This window comes from Balaenoptera borealis, assembly GCF_965194805.1.
Source record: "Balaenoptera borealis genome assembly, chromosome: 2".
NCBI classification, from domain to species: domain Eukaryota; kingdom Metazoa; phylum Chordata; class Mammalia; order Artiodactyla; family Balaenopteridae; genus Balaenoptera; species Balaenoptera borealis.
Genome location: NC_138867.1, coordinates 61,524,568 through 61,540,674, shown reverse-complemented (window position 1 = coordinate 61,540,674; position 16,107 = coordinate 61,524,568). Strand labels below are relative to the sequence as shown.

The window sequence follows — 16,107 nt, the reverse complement described above, 5'->3', positions numbered from 1 at the left end:
GGGGCTTCTGGGGCACTGGGAATAATCTCCTTCATGATCTGGGTGCTGGTTAAAGAGATGCTCTCAGTTTATAAAGATCAATTCAGCTATCTGCTTTTAATATGCCCACTTTTCTCTCTGTATTACACTGCAATAAAAAATATTTTAAAATAATTTAAAAGGTTTTTAGCCTCTACGTGTCCAGCGCCAGGGGTTACAAAGATCCCAATGACTTGGCCTCTTCCCTTGAAGTTCAAGGGACACAGAGTCTAGGGACTCCTGAGCCAAGGGACTCAGGAAAGCTCCTGTAGAGAGGCCACAATTACACAGTGTGAGACGCACTCCTTCAGTGTGGCTGCAAGGGGACTGGGAGAGTCAGAGAAAGGGGCCCGAACTCCGCCATGGAGGGTCATGAAAAGTGAGTTTTAAGCTGAGGCTTGGAGGACGGGTAGGAGCCTTTTCCATGGACCAATGTGCAGATGTTGGGAAGGGGAGGAGGAGAGACGGTGGGAGGGAGGACATTCCAGGTCCACGAGAAGAGAAGATAAAAAACTGCCAATCTCCAATCCCATCAAATACACGGTCACAGTAGAATAAATAATGTCCCTCAAAGCAAAACATGCAGCATATTAATATAGGCTTACGACAGCTATTGGACACTTAAGACTTACTGAGAACAGCGGTGGTGGGAGGAGGGAGGTCCTCAGCTGTAACAACCTAGGTCAGCAATGAGCAGTCATTCTCAAGGGCCGTTGTATCAAACGTTTATAGGTATCTGTCTTTTTTCATTCAAAATGAAAACAGTTTTATGGAACATAACTAATTTATGTTCTCACAACTTTGATTACTTCACTGGTATTATGGACTAGAAAAGTATCCACAGGAAAAACCGGCATTGCTTTCTACCACTTAAACATTAATTGAGACATATTTATATTTATTAAATACATTTGAGAAATAGCATCACAGGGACATCTTGAAATTAACTTTCACCACCTTTACTGATGCCTTAATTATAAAACTAATATGTGCTTATTGTTGAAAACTCAAATGATTGAGAAATGTATCAAGTAAAAGTGTCAGGTCCTCTCCATCTTTTTCCCCAAATAGTTTGGTCTTCATCCTTCCAGACTTTTTAACTACCTTAATTTTTTAATAGAGACATAACAAATATTCTGGTCAATAAACTGCTATATTTTTAACTAATAACATATCTTCCAAATAGTTCCAGTACGTATAGGTTCACCTCATTCGTTTCAATGGCTGTGTAATATTTCATTATTTAAACGCACCGTAACTGATGTAATCATCCTCTGATGAGCATTTAGGTTGTTTCTAATTTTTCACTATTGCAAATAATGATGCCATGAACATCCTTACAAAATTCTGATGATTTATCTGAATATTCTGATACCTCTTAGTATGTCTAAAAGGGAGGGACTAAGACGTCTCCCAGGACAGGGCTCATCCCAAGCGAAAGGCAATTTCAGACCCACTATTTATAATCCTAGAACAATGGGCCAGCATCAGCGGGGACAAGTAAATGTGAATGCAGGACACTGTGTCACTTGAAGTGTCCTTTCACCAGCCCCCAAGCATTCACACATTCTCTAAGCTCCCCAGGGACATTAAGAGCACATGGTGGCATCAGCAGATTCTACGGTACTGGAGCCAGGACGTCCTGGGCAAAGGGAAGCAGGTTCGGCAGCACCGTAGTGACGTTGCTGCAGGGAACTAGGGACAAGGACTGCAGGAGTGACCCCTGAGGACTCAAAGAAACTGAGAAATCTTTAAAGAAGGCTGGGAATCCACAACTGGGGGAGGAATAGAACTGGAGAAATGACTGTAGAGGCTGTTGTGGGTCTATAATTCTACCTCTACACTGATGTGGCCAATAGGAAACCCAGGCTGCAGATTTAACTGGATACTTCAAAAAATAATAATCTTTATACTTAAAGTATTTGTGTGTTCAATGCAGCTCATACTGTGTTTAATGTGCAAGAACTGGGGGCATGCTGTCACGTGTTAAAAATAATAATAGTAGGAGGGCAAACTTGAGAATGGCCCCATGGAATCACTGGAGTCACTTCTTAACTACAAACACACATAAGCACAAAAATGGCATAAAGAAAAAAATGGCATGCTTAGAACTACTAAAAAGTAATATTAAGATGAGTATATTTTAAAACAGGCTAGTCAGAGCTTGAAATGACAAAGTGGGTCACATTTTCTACCCACTGCCAAAATGTATGGCTGTTCCCTCCTGCAGAGGCTCCAGTGCCACGTGACTCATCTGAGTAATCTAGAGCAAAGAACAAACATCTCGGATATTTCTCTTAGAAAAATTTCAGCCTTCCAAGATCACTATTTATCTTGGGTGAACCTGCAGATTTAAAAACCTGAATATTGGAGGAGATAGTGTCTAAAACAACGGCTGGTGGTCCTGATTTTCCTACAAAGGCAGACCTGGAACTTCAAGATCCTGTTTCAGCAATCGCAGGAGCAGCTATGGGGAGGGAAGGCCCACGGAGGTGAGCTAAGAATAGGAGACCTAAGGCTAGTTCTTCCAAAGTTCCTGATGCTCAGTCAAAAGTGTGGACACAAGGGGTGGTCGTAATCAGGTGAAGACAGTGCAAAGGACATTGGTTCAGTCAATTATAAGCCATGTATCTGGGGAAAATCACAAGTTCTCTGAGTAACGAGAGGTGCCAGGGTCATTATAAAGACGAAATATAATGCTCCCGATGCATGTGCTAAATGCAAATGTGCACAGGTTACCAGGAGCCACAGCATAACTGGCAAGGTCCAATGCAAAAGGAAAACGGGGGACCTTGTTCAAGGAACTTCACAAGGTGAAGGCAGAGCATAAATCAAACAAAAGGCCCTTCCAAGTGTGAGACCCTATGTGACTGCACATGCCACAGGCCCATGAAGCCAGCCTCAGGAGTCACCATTCCACAGATGGGTGCACCGCTATAACTGCATAGCTCAATCTCCAGAGTACTGTGCATTTGGTAAATACTCCAGAAACATTCAGGATTGCGTTATAATAAAAAGGAAGTAGGATTTCATACATTAAAGCGGAATCCTTTCATTTTACAAGACAAACATTAGGAGAAGAGAAAAGGCACCTTTTAATGCACAGTGCCTACAAAGTAACATGCTAGGAGCTTTATGTATATTTTCCCTATTTAACTTTCACACACAATCCTAAAAAGTAGATATAAAAATGACCTTTTCACAGCTGGAGAAATTAAGGCTCTGAGAGGTTAAGAAACTTGTCTATGGTTACCCCATTTTTCTCAAACGGCTCATTAATTCATCCGACAGTATTTACTGAGCTCTTTAGACACTAGGGAGAAAACAGCAAAACAAAACTACCACCTCTCCCTAATCCTGTCCTTGGCCTCCTGGAGCTTAACAGTTTAGTCAGGAGAGATAGATATTAATGAAAGAATCTCATGTTTTAAAAAAAGGGAAATGGTAAAATTAACGAGCTTTATAAACAGAGTTGCCAGATATAGCAAATAAAACTACAGGATGCCCAGATAAATTTAAATTTCATATAAACAGTAAGTAATGTTTTAACATAAATATGTCTCATGCAATATTTGAGACATTTATGTTAAAAATGAATTCAAATTTAACTGAGCATCCTCTTTTCCTCTGACAACCTTATATATAAGGAAAAGTACACTGTGATGGGAGAGGGAATTTTAACCCCACAAAAGAGGTTTGGGAGGCTTCCCCAGAAAGAGAAGACTGGACTAAAATCTGAATAACATAAAGCATTAATGTGACAAAGGCATGTTGGAGGTTGCCATGGCAGGAGAAGACTGATGTTTGAAGTTGCTAGGATGGGAGAGGTTTGGGGGTTATGTAACATGAGGTTACGGAAGTGAGCGGGGGCCAGACCACCTAGAGCCCTGAAGGCTTTGAAGGCTAAGGTTTTCAGTCTTTATGCCACTAGACTGACCGGTTACATATAATATTCGCTCTGCCTGTGCCCATCTGTCTCCACAGAGTCCTTCCCAAACACCTACCTCACTCACTCTGCCTCTGACTTACCAAAGAAGTTAGCCACCTTGAATCCTCCTTGCCAGCTAGAATGTGATTCCTCTGAGAGCTTCAAGTAGACAGTCCATAAATATCAAAGAGAACAACATAGCTTAGAAAGCCCATGCATTCTGGGTCCTTGCTGCACTGCCCAGTACTAGTTCAAGTGTTCCTACAACTGTGGTCCCCAAACGACAGCATCCAACCCACGTGGCAGAGCCTGATAAACAGCATACTCCGGGCCCACCCATGAAACCACTCATTTAGAATGTCTAGGATGGGGCTCAGAAACCTCCATTTGAACAAGCTCCCCTGGAAAGTATGATACACATGACTATTTGAGAGCCCTGATCTATTAGGCTATTCTAGGATTCTAGTTCATAAGATTTTCAAACAGTGGCAAATGACAGGAGAAAGCACTTAGTCTAACTTGTCATAAATCTCATTGTGCTCTTGAACTGTAAGAGGGCCCAAGTGCTATAAGAAGACTAAAACCCATCAATATAGTTCTCAGTGTCTGGTCTTAATCATTTGTATTACATACGGTCCACAGGAAAAGATATAGCAGGCATGGTGTGCATTAGGTAGTCAAGAGAAAACATTTAAAATGTTGTCACATTAAATTGATCTGAATATCCACTTCACGTCAAGCTGAGATTATTTTTCAAATTTGGTCTTTTAAAAACGTTTTAACTCATACCCCTCATGGCATAATACAAAATCTAACAGACTACGCTACAAAAACAAAGCCCATAGCCCCATGTAAAATTGCAGTATGAGTTAATCAAAAACATTTCTTATATTCTATTTATAAGAAAAGTTCAAATTTAAACTATAACTCATCATATATTTCTATATTTCACAGAGGAAAAGAATATTAGCACCAGAAAGGACCAAACCATCCAATTCACCCCCTCCATCCATTTCATTTTGTTCACTTCGTCCCAATAAGGGAAGCCATCGTGATATGCAACCGCTACTGACCCTTCCTAATTACAAAGGGTGTTTGTGATAAAACTAAATGGCGGCTTTATACCCTCTTACAACATATTTTCAGCCAGAATTAAAACAGTAACTTCATCCTCCATTGTTATTTCAGCTGTGTCAAAAAGAAAGAAGCTTCAAATTCTATCCACTGCAACATTTTGCAATGGCTGCTCAATAGAGCTGGAATTTAAAAAGCAAAACCAAACCTAATTTAGCAATGTTGGACCAAAACTGCACGAGCAGCTGGGGGCACGGAGCTGCCTCTCCTAGGTTTACAAACAGACTTCATCTAAATGATGAGTTTGTGTTAAACGAGCAATGATATACACGTTGTAAACCGTGGCTCAGACAGAAACCTCAGCAACACAGAACCAAGAAGCACTGGTCAATCATAGATTTTCCCCTGATGCAGCCGCATAGAATAAAAAGGACATTTTAACTTTTACTCTTCACAGAAATCTACCGTTACGCATGAGTAACATGAATAACAACATAGTGATCTGGTTAGGAAGGCATTTTGACACATCAGATGTTTTCATTCATGAAATATGTCATCAACAAGTTTCCCTCAGAAGAAGAGCTAATATCCCTAATTATAGGAAATGGATTTTCTGGTACTCGTGGTCACGTAATATACTGCAGATTTTGATGCCTTTTGCGGTAATCGCCTTGAGGGTGGAAACTGCATCCTGTTCTCTGAGGGACCTTCCACACTTACAGAATATGACAGCATTAATAATGAGTAGGATTTTTACCTAAAAGCTTGTCGGCTAGTCTGCTGCTCAGACCAGAGAAGCTACTTTTAAATGTCGTTGAGTCATGAAAAATAAATTTGATCTACCACATCACCAAAAACACTCAGATGTAATCCAGAGCTTCTCCCCCACACCCCTTCTCCAGATAGCCAGCAGCTAATGGCATTTGATTTTATATTAGACTGCTAGGAAAAGTCTATTGTCCGCATTTGCTGACACTGGAGGCCAAGTTTCATTAAAGGAACAGTGCCCAAGGAAGTCTCCAGAATTTTTTTAAAGGTAAGTGTTTTCTTTCTCCTTAAAGGGCCTTTGTTTCATAATATTTTCCATTCATAGAGAATTTGTATGTCCAAAACTCTCTGAGACTCTTTTGTCCCCAAAGCAACTTTTTAGTAAGAGCTGGTCTCAGCTATTTTTCACATTTCTCAAACAGGGAGGATGAACGCAAGAGGGTAAGTCACTTGCCCATAACATAAGGTGACATAACATAATACTTGGGAAAATGAGACTAGGATCTTTGTCTGTGGGCTCTTTAATAACTGCTTTTCCTCCTTCCTCCCTTAACTCCACCCCACTATCCCCCTACGTAAGGCAGATTTGGGCTCATTCAGGAAAGCCAGTAGAAGAACCTCTGCCATTAGGTTTCCAGAAAGTAGGGTCCTTTTTTTGGTTAATATATAGAATGAATCATGGATTGGGCTTTTTAATCTCTACCACGGAATGCATTTGTAGTACTGTTTTAAACATATTTTTAGGTTATAAAGAAGGAATGCGGCACATCGTTTTGCAAGCCTTTCTCAGCTCCACTTAGAGGCCAGGCCTCCTGACAAAACTCCTGAAGAATGGCGAAGGAATGGATTAGCCTTACGGTATCTGAAGAACCTCAGCCTCGAAGCTTTCACATGAAAACTTGCCGCCAGCACGAGGCCTTTCGGAACGTGCCACTGAAAATGAGTGGATGCCAAAGAGATTTATGCCAAATCCTCCTCCAGGATTAAGGATCAGAATTAAACTGAAACAACTTTCTTTCTCGCGCCGTCAGTCAGCTAAGAATGAAGGGAGGAGGTCCAAGGAGAGAGAAGACCATCAGGGAATCCCTGTGGTGACGCCTTGAAAGAAGCCCCATCTTCTCGGTCCCCCGGGGAGCGTCCGGCCGCTGCGGCGCCTTCCCGGCACTGCGGCGCACTGCGGAGCCTCCTGCCCACCCGCAGCCCCGGGCCGGCGGGGATTCGCTAGCCGCCTGGCGCCAGCGCCCGCCCGCCCCCGCAGCAGTCTGCCGGGTCCCGCCCTATCCCCCTCGTCTCCCCCACCGCGCCTCGCCGGGTCGCGGCTGTCCGTGCCGGGTGCGCTGACCGGCATCCATCACCCGGGAGCCTTTGACGCACACGCGCGCGCTCCCGGACCGAGACTCCGGCGCCTCCCCATCCCCCGCCCCCGCCCCCGAGTCTGCATTTGCATCACTCGCACACGTAGCCAGTGACGCTAACGCCCTCCCCTACCCCACCCCACCCCCCACGCTCCCACCTCCCCCCCGACCCCGGCTCCAGCCTTCCAGGCAGCACCTCCAGCCCCTGGGACTCAGCCCTCCCTCTCCGCCTCCGCGCGCCGGGCGCTTAAGGTCCCTGCACGCCCACACCAAAGCTCTGAGTTCTACATCTGCGGCGAGGTGCCTGCTGCCCCCTGCCAAGTTCTTCACCATATTCCGCAGTCCTAGTGGGCCCAGCCCGGGGCGGTCCCCTAGGCACTCGAGAGAAAAGTCTTCCCAGTTCTAGAACCCAGGAGGAGGGGAAAGAGCCCGCCAAGAGAAAGGGTCAATTAGGTTGGGTGATCACCTCCACAGCCCTCCTCGCCACCTGAAATTACTTGGGTAGTTAGTTAGTTTACGGGTCATGGCCCCTCTCCCCGCTGAGCCTCACGCCAGTGAGTCTATTTCGCTGCGCCTGGCCACAGCAGGCGGTCAATAGGCTTTTACTGAATGAAGGCGTAGTGCAGGCAAGCGCAGACAAAAACAGCCCCGCGCGTTTCCCTGCTCTCCATCCCTCGTTTGTGCTCTCGTAGACGCTAGGCAGGGGCTTCGGGGATTTATGTGGAATAGTTTTAAAATTCCCGATGTTTCTTTTAGGCTCCCGCAGCGCCTACTGCGGCTGCCTTTGCCCTCCCGCCACCCGCACGTCTACAAAGGGATTCCCGGCTAAAAGTTGAGCCCAAGGCTGGGTGGGGATACAGGTCGGATAGCCGGCCAGGGTTTAGGAGCTGCTTGTTTTAAATCAGCCTTCCTCTGCCCGTCGAACCACGCAAGCAAAGGATGGTGGAGGTCCCTACAGAAGGCGAGCGTGGCCCCCGCATCCCCGCGGCTGCCTACCTGCCTCCCCCGGGGATCTGGGATAAAGTGCGCCCGCATCCCCTGACCTACCCCGGGCAACCGGGGGTCACTCCATCTGCTTTACCCCAGACTTCCTCGGTCCTGCTCCGGCAAAGGCGCCCGGCCGGCAGCACCTGGCACCTGCAACCCCTTCCCCGGGGGCAGGTGGGGCAAAGTTGCTCTTCTAAAAGGCTACGAAAAGTTCCCCAGGCTGCAGCGCCCGGCCAGCGGGTCCGGAAGGGAAATAAAGTAGCGTTGGGAAAACCCGCCAACGCTGCCGGGGTCCCTCACTCACCGCTCCAGTCGCCGGGGACCCCCTGCCCAGGATGGTGTCAGCGCTTCAGCGGCGGCCGCCGCTCGGGCTCGCTCCTCGGGGCCGCCTCCGTCTGCCGCTCTCTCCTGCGGCGCACGGAGTGGTGACTCCTCCGAGCGGGTCAGCGGCGAGAGGAGGGGCGAGAAAGTGGCTCGGGGCTCGCACTCTGCGGACCTCCTGCGCCGCCGCCGCCTCGCCTCGCCTCCTCCCCCGCGGTGCTGCAGTGCCCGGAGACGGCGTGGCGCGAGTACTAGCGGCGCGCAGGGAGGGAGTCACTGCGCGCGTGGGAGGCGTGAGCTACGCACGATTTGCTGCGGGGTGGGCTGACGCGCCCCGGGAAGTCAGGGAGCGAGGCGCTGCAGCTGCGCGGGATGGGGGTGGGTAGGGCCACCCCCAAGTCGCTGGTACTTTTGGAGAAGCCAGGGCTCCGAGTTCGCAGCAGAATGATGGAAAGGGCCTCAGTTCTTAATTAGTCACTGGGTGTGACTATGCATTGCGCACCCGCGGGCGGCGCCCCGAGTCTGTCCGGTGGGACAACAAGGAATTCTGAGGGCTGGACCCGGCTAGTGCCAGGGGGAAAAGGATTTGCCTCCTATTTCTGGGCCTGGGACTGACCTGTTAACTTTGACTCGGCTTCCTGGGAGCCCCCAGGCTGGGCGAGGTTGCCTATTCCTCCTCCCCACCCCCACGCTGATAGACAACTCGAGGCAAGGCTTGCGGCGCAGCAGGAGCCGACAGGTGGAAACTTTGGTGCCTCGCGTCACCCCAATGCCAGGTAGGGCCAGATAGCCGGACTCCCAAGCAGACATTTGAAATGGCCTTTTGGGGGGAAACTACCTAATAAAAAAAATTTTTTAAATAGCCAAGGGAATTTTGTATTTTTAGGAACATTTCGCCCCTCGCAGTGCTGGAGACCCCAGCTGGAGCTTCCCCCATTTCAAAGCGGCCGGGTTCGGCGGCTCGGGAGAAACCTGCCTCGACGAGGCCACACCCAAGGCTGGCGTGGCCACCTCGCAGCGGCAAGAGAGGGCGTTGCCCCCCGCGGGCCTCGCGCCGCCGCCCCTTCCTCCTTCCCACCCTCACAGCGCCCTCAGCACCACCTCCCGCGCGGCCACCTAGACGCTGCGGGAAGGGGGCTTCCCCTTGTCCCCGACCCAGCCAGCTCCGCGCTCACACGGAACCCAAGCGGGGCGGGAAGCGGCCGCACAGGCAGGTGCCTTCCCCGCGATCACTGCTCGGATGATGGGTGCCCCGAAGAGAGACAAAGCGCAGCGCCTATGTAGGCTGCCGTGGGTGGAAACCACACACACACACACACACACACACACTCTATCTCCCAATGTGTTCTATTCGTGTAAATATGCCTGGATGATTGAATGGACGGACGTGTGGATATAAATATTACATGTACATGTGCGGGGAAAAGGAGGTATCTGGCACCTTAGGCAGCCTGCTGCCCAGAGAGGGTGGTGGGAATGAGGCGGTTCACCCTGAGCAGTGTTGTAATGTGAGCTTTCCGGCTTGGTTTGTGCCACTATGCCTGATACTATGGAAGGAAGAAAATACAATCCTTAGCCTGTAACTTTCCCTTCTCTCCATTTTGGGCACTCTAGAATTTGAATTAGGATTCCCGTGTCCCATGGAACCTACACTTGCTGCACTGCTCTTTGAAAGCCCGCCTGGGTCTTGTTTTGGTTAAAGACTTTGCAGTTTGCTACTGGGCATATACCCTGAGAAAACCATAATTCAAAAAGAGTCATGTACCACAATGTTCATTGCAGCTCTATTTACAATAGCCAGGACATGGAAGCAACCTAAGTGTCCATCAACAGATGAATGGATAAAGAAGATGTGGCACATATATACAATGGAATATTACTCAGCCATAAAAAGAAATGAAATGGAGGTATTTGTAGTGAGGTGGATGGACCTAGAGTCTGTCATACAGAGTGAAGTAAGTCAGAAAGAGAAAAACAAATACCGTATGCTAACACATATATATGGAATCTAAAAAAAAGGTTCTGAAGAACCTAGGGCAGGACAGGAATAAAGACGCAGATGTAGAGAATGGACTTGAGGACACAGGGAGTGGGAAGGGTAAGCTGTGACGAAGAGAGTGGCATGGACATACATACACTACCAAATGTAAAATAGATAGCTAGTGGGAAGCAGCCACATAGCACAGGGAGATCAGCTCTGTGCTTTGTGACCACCTAGAGGGGATAAGGAGGGTGGGAGGGAGATGCAAGAAGGAGGAGATATGGGGATATATGTATATGTATAGCTGATTCACTTTGTTATAAAGCAGAAAGTAACACACCATTGTAAAGCAATTATACTCCAATAAAGATGTTAAAAAAAAAAATGACTTTGCAGTTTGCGACCATGTGTGCTGCTGAAAAGTGGTCAGGCAACCTGAAGATCATACTCATTTGTATATCATGGATCCTTCTACATTAACAAATTATTTAATTATGTAGGCTAAAATTATTGTTGTTACCATGAGAAGGAAAATATGCCTCATGGGAGTGCCTATAAATCCAGCATTGGAAATAGAATTGTAAAAATTTTTTAAATCATAAATCGTCCCAGATCGCCTACATATTTTATATATATATATATATATATATATATATATATATATAAAATTCTGAGCTCTCAACTGCAAAATGTGCTGGTAATTCATTGGGTTCCCAAGTGGATACCCTCTTGAGAACTTCCCCCTAAATGTCACAGTATAATGGATTATTTCTCCAGTGATAGTTCAGAAAACTATGAAACAAATCTTAAAAATGATCAACATGCTTTGTCTTATGCTCTCTCTCCTTTAAATCATTCCCCTGTGCTGTCCATGGAAGATATTTAAAGGAGTGTATAAATTTTCTTGCTGCTGAGTTTTCATGTCTTGATGAACTTGAAGATAATAGCTCCTACAGGAAAATTCCTGATTGTGTGTTTGCAGGAAATGGCCAATTTAAGACCAGGTTGTGCTGGAGGAAGGTATTTTCATGTTGTGTCTCTGGAGCACAGCACACATTTGCTCACAGTGATGGTGTGCAGAGGCTCCTTGGCTTGCCCTCCAGGGCCGTTCTCCTTATTGGGTCTCACCTGGTGCACCCCTTGGCCCCAGGCCTATTGGATCAGGCACTCAGAACAGTCTTCTTCATACCTCCATTATAAGGACATGTTTCCTTAAAACACTTGCCTTGCAGGAGCTGATGACGGGTAAAGGGGACACGTGCCTTGTCCCCACAAAATCCCAGTGTTCTAAAGTCACTACACACCTACAAATCAGGAATTTTATTCCTCTGTGTAGTGGGTACTTGTGACGCTAGAAAGCAAGCTAATAAAGACACCTAAGGAATATCAAAGATCTGTCCTCACATCTACAAAATGGGTTCAATACAAATAATTCATACTAAGTACAGAAGCATGGTGATTAAATTTGATACCATATTCAAGAAGCACAGTGCCTAGCACATAGTGGGCACAGAATAAATATTAGTCCCCTTTCCCCTTTTAGTAACCAGAGCGAGGTTTTCCAAAGGCTGTGCCATGGAGGGCTAGTTCTATATGATGCCCCTGCAAGCTCAGAGTAACACCTAGCTTCCAGAACCAGGGTCTAGAGAGAGCCTCACACCCTTGCAGCATGGCCACACCTTTCCAGTTCTCCTTACTTTCATCATCAGGAATCAAGAGCGAGGCATAGACACCCACCCTTCTCACCCCCCAGTACTCAGAGCTTTCCCAACACTCTGTGTCTTGAACCTAATATTAATCTCATTAAGCCCTTAAAGCCTGTCACAAGCAGCCCCAGAATTCCAAGTGCACTTCTCTACATTCTAATGCTCACAAGGCTCAGCACATCCTGTATTTTGTCCTTTTCTCCCTAACCAATTCCTGAAACCCTTGACTAGGCCTTATGGAATGCACAATCCACCATTAGCAAAATGTCCTTTATCCTTAGCCTCTTCTCTGAGTGTTCCCTTCACTTCCGGCTCTCATGGAAGCCTCGTTCTCCCCCCAGGAGGCTGCTCCCCTGCAGCCCTCTCAAGTGGTGGCTGTTTTTTCCTTCTCCAGTTCTTATATCACCGGCAGGAGGTAGGAAGGTGATGTCTTTCTTGTTCCTCATTGCTGCTTTCAGAACATTCTTCATCCCTTCTCCCTAAAACCTACAGCTTTGAATCTCACCCCAGCAGGTTATTTCACCCATTACTTTTTTTTTATTGAAGTATAGTTAATTCACAATGTTGTGTTAGTTTCAGGTGTGCAGCAAAGTGATTCGTGTACACGTATATATGTTCTTTTTCAGATTCTTTTCTATTATAGGTTATTACAAGACATTGAATATAGTTCCCTGTGCTATATCACCCACTAGTTTTAAATGTTGATTTCATGTTCAGACCTCCAGGTCACTCTGCACCTTTCCTGACAATTTTAGCTCCTAGCTTAAGGTCACTGCCTAAACTCTAATCCTGCCTTAATCTGTGCAAATTTAATATACACAAAGATGTTCATTCCTGTAGTCCTGAGGAAGCTTTGATGAGGGGGCTCTGTGCTTTAGAATGTTTTACTTAAAAGTAAAAAAATTCCAAATTTTCTTTAAACTGTGAACTCAATTTAATATTGGGCTGGTAATTTCCCAGGGCACTGGCAAAAGGAAATGCACATACTTTTTGGAGGCGCTCTCCTTCCTCCTAGCCTTCAAAAAAAATTCCCTCAAATAAGTTTTTAATGGAAATCAGAAGCACACAACTGAACACACAAGGAAGGATGGCACCAGGAAGGAGAGTCAGCAGATATAACAGAAGAAACTTCAGTCTTTCCTTAAAAAAAGACTTCAAATGTTGGAATTATTGGTCACAATTCTTATTTTACTTGAAGAAAAATAAAAGACAAGGTTAAAAATATTTGTAAGCAATAGGAAACTATAAGGAATGACCAATCCTATTTGAAAAGGCACCAAATCAACCTTCTATCCAACTCTGCTGACTGCATTACCAACATCCAATCCAACTTCCACACACACATACACATCTCCTTAAAGAACCCTGATTTTATTCAGGGATCCACCAGTTTTTTAATTGCACACATACATTTAGCAACACAGTTTTACACAGACTACTAAGTACTTTTCTTTGTATTTTACAGAAGGGCTTGCAATTCTATTAAAATTCATACCATCTCACAACCAAATCTATAATTTGTTTAGAGTTTAAAGCCTTAATGGTAGTAGTCATTATTATGACTATTACATTAATCATATAATATAATAATTATTATATTAATCATGACTGAAAAATAAATTCAAGAAATAGTAAATAAAATGTTATATGGTCTCATGTGCCCTGAAGGAGGTGGTGCCTGATTTGGAAGAGTTTTTGCTATATCCAAATAACCTCCTATTTTGAACTTCTGTGACTGACTGCAGCTTCATGAATCATAAGTTCCCTTTCTGCTAGACATGACACTACCAATCTTTTTTACTTGATGGCCAGGTCTTTTAAGATCTGTAAAAACAATTACAAAATTGAAGTATATGCCCCTCTTTCTAGGTTCTGGGTAGACTTCTTTTACTAGTCATTTCTTTCAAGGTTGCATCCACTCAAATGTAGATCTGAAGCTTGTTGGGCCTCAGGAGAATGCATCCAGTCCATTCTGCCATTACTGGTACTGAAATTCCATGGCAGCAGCAGCCCACATGTCTTCTCCCAGACGGCTCCACCACCATCTTCCTCCTGCGGCCAGAGAGAGAGATGCCTACTCCGACCCCTGACCCCTGCAGTGAGCCAGCATCCACCATTTTTCACATGGCTTTTTCACATGGCCACATGCTTTAGGGGTTGGCCTCAGTATGTCTTGATTGGTCCACACCAGTCATATAATCCCATTCCCCTTTCCAGTGACTGGTTTTGGGCATAGACATGTTACACAATTCTGGCCAATAATATGTGAAGGGAACACACTTCTAGAGAGCTTTTGGGAATGGTTTTCTCACTTCTGAAAATATGAATGAAGAACAAAAGACTCATTTCTATTTTTAGACATTATCATGCCTAAATGTGACATAGAGAAATTCTGCAAATGTCCTGTAGTCATGCCGGGGAGGTAGTCTAATGACAAAATACATGAAGGATATAAGAACCAAGTGAATTTCAGAGAATTGGAGCCAGAGCCCTGTACCACACCTGGAACAGCCCTCTCCTCTGTTGTGTAGTAGTGAATTTCCTTATATTCAAAAAGCAACTTCAAGTGAAAGTCTTTTCCTCAAAACTGAAAGCATTCTTACGTTTACACTATTCCCAACTCTAGAAGAGTATCTGGCACATGGAAGATTCTCCACAAATGTCTGCTGAGTTAAACTGAGCTGTGTGTCAAGTTCATTTGCATTGAGAAAACAAGAAGGACGTCTCCATCTGTTGGTCCCTAGATCATAGGTTGTGTTTGGCAAACATTCGCTTAAAGCCATAATGGCTTCAGGATCTTAACAAGCGAAATGGAAACTTTAGGAGTCCAGATGGAAGCCTGAAAATGAAAAAAATTAGCTCAGTGAAAACTCAAGTTCTGGAAGGATCTTCTGCTCAGATTGCCAGGGAAGGAGCTGCTGCAGGCAGGGTCAGGAAAAGAGAAGCTGAAGAGGTCTCTAACCTCCTCTGGTGGCGCAGAGGGGAAGGCAGCGTGTCACTTAGGAGTCTGTGTGAGGTTAGAGATGGGGAAGGGACTGGAAACGCCCACAGGAGACATCCCTTGGTAAAAAGAGGCAGAATTTGATGTCTGGAAACCTTTCTTGTTGAGGAAAGAGATAAATTAAAGGAAACTGTAAGCTGCTCAGGGCTGTACCCTGGGTATACTCCATGGGCCCATAAGTGTCCCCCTCTATGCAGTTTGTTCCCATAGGTATCTGCACGTCTAGAATAAAGTAGCTTTGTCACTCAGAAAATGTCTAGCCTCAGCGCATGTGACTACTGGTAAGACACAGTGGGAAGGCTGTGTTCCTGAGGTCTCAGTCCCAGGACGAAGAGCTCCCAATACCTGAATAGGGGCAGAGAAATCAGGAGCCACCTCACACAACATTGTAGGGGTCCCAGTTTTGGTCAGGAGACACCCCGGAGAAGCACTGCTTTGAGTAGGCAACTCGCCTGCTCCAGACAGCTCTCAATGACTGCACGGTGCCTTCAAATGAAGTGTAAATGCCTCAGCCTATCCGTATGTGTCTCATGTCAATTCCCACCAGAGCGCCTTCGGCACAGAGCAAGCACCGAGTGACCAAGGGGCCAGGATGACTCAGCCAGTCTGTGACTTCAGCCGCCCCGGTGCTTGCACAATGGGCCTGTGAACCCTCCACCAATGAGGGGTGGGAGTAGATGGGTACTTATCTTGGTGTTCTTGCCCCATGGAGGGACAATTCTGAGGACTGTCCCATATAGTGGGATAGCGCCCAGGCAGCCATAGTGGTAACCAACTTATTAACCAACAATTTACTGACTTTCCTCCCTTCCTTGCGTCATCTCCCCGCCTGCTCAGTGTACCTCACAGGATCACCTCTTCAGTAAACTACACGTACTCACACCCTAACCCCACACTAAGACAACCTGCTATGCAAAGCCAGCCATAATCAGCTCCACACTCTGACGGCTCTTAGGTCCAACTGCATG

General features: G+C 45.9%; 1 protein-coding gene across 1 annotated transcript in view; it reads right to left on the bottom strand.

The window, feature by feature from the left end:
* SV2C (synaptic vesicle glycoprotein 2C) overlaps positions 1-9,113 on the bottom strand; it is a 251,350-nt gene extending 242,237 nt beyond the window's left edge. Inside the window, exon 1 of the mRNA XM_082376648.1 lies at positions 8,435-9,113. The gene's annotated coding sequence lies outside the window, so the exon portion shown is untranslated. The remainder of the gene's footprint in view (positions 1-8,434) is intronic.
* Between the last annotated feature and the right edge of the window lie 6,994 nt (positions 9,114-16,107).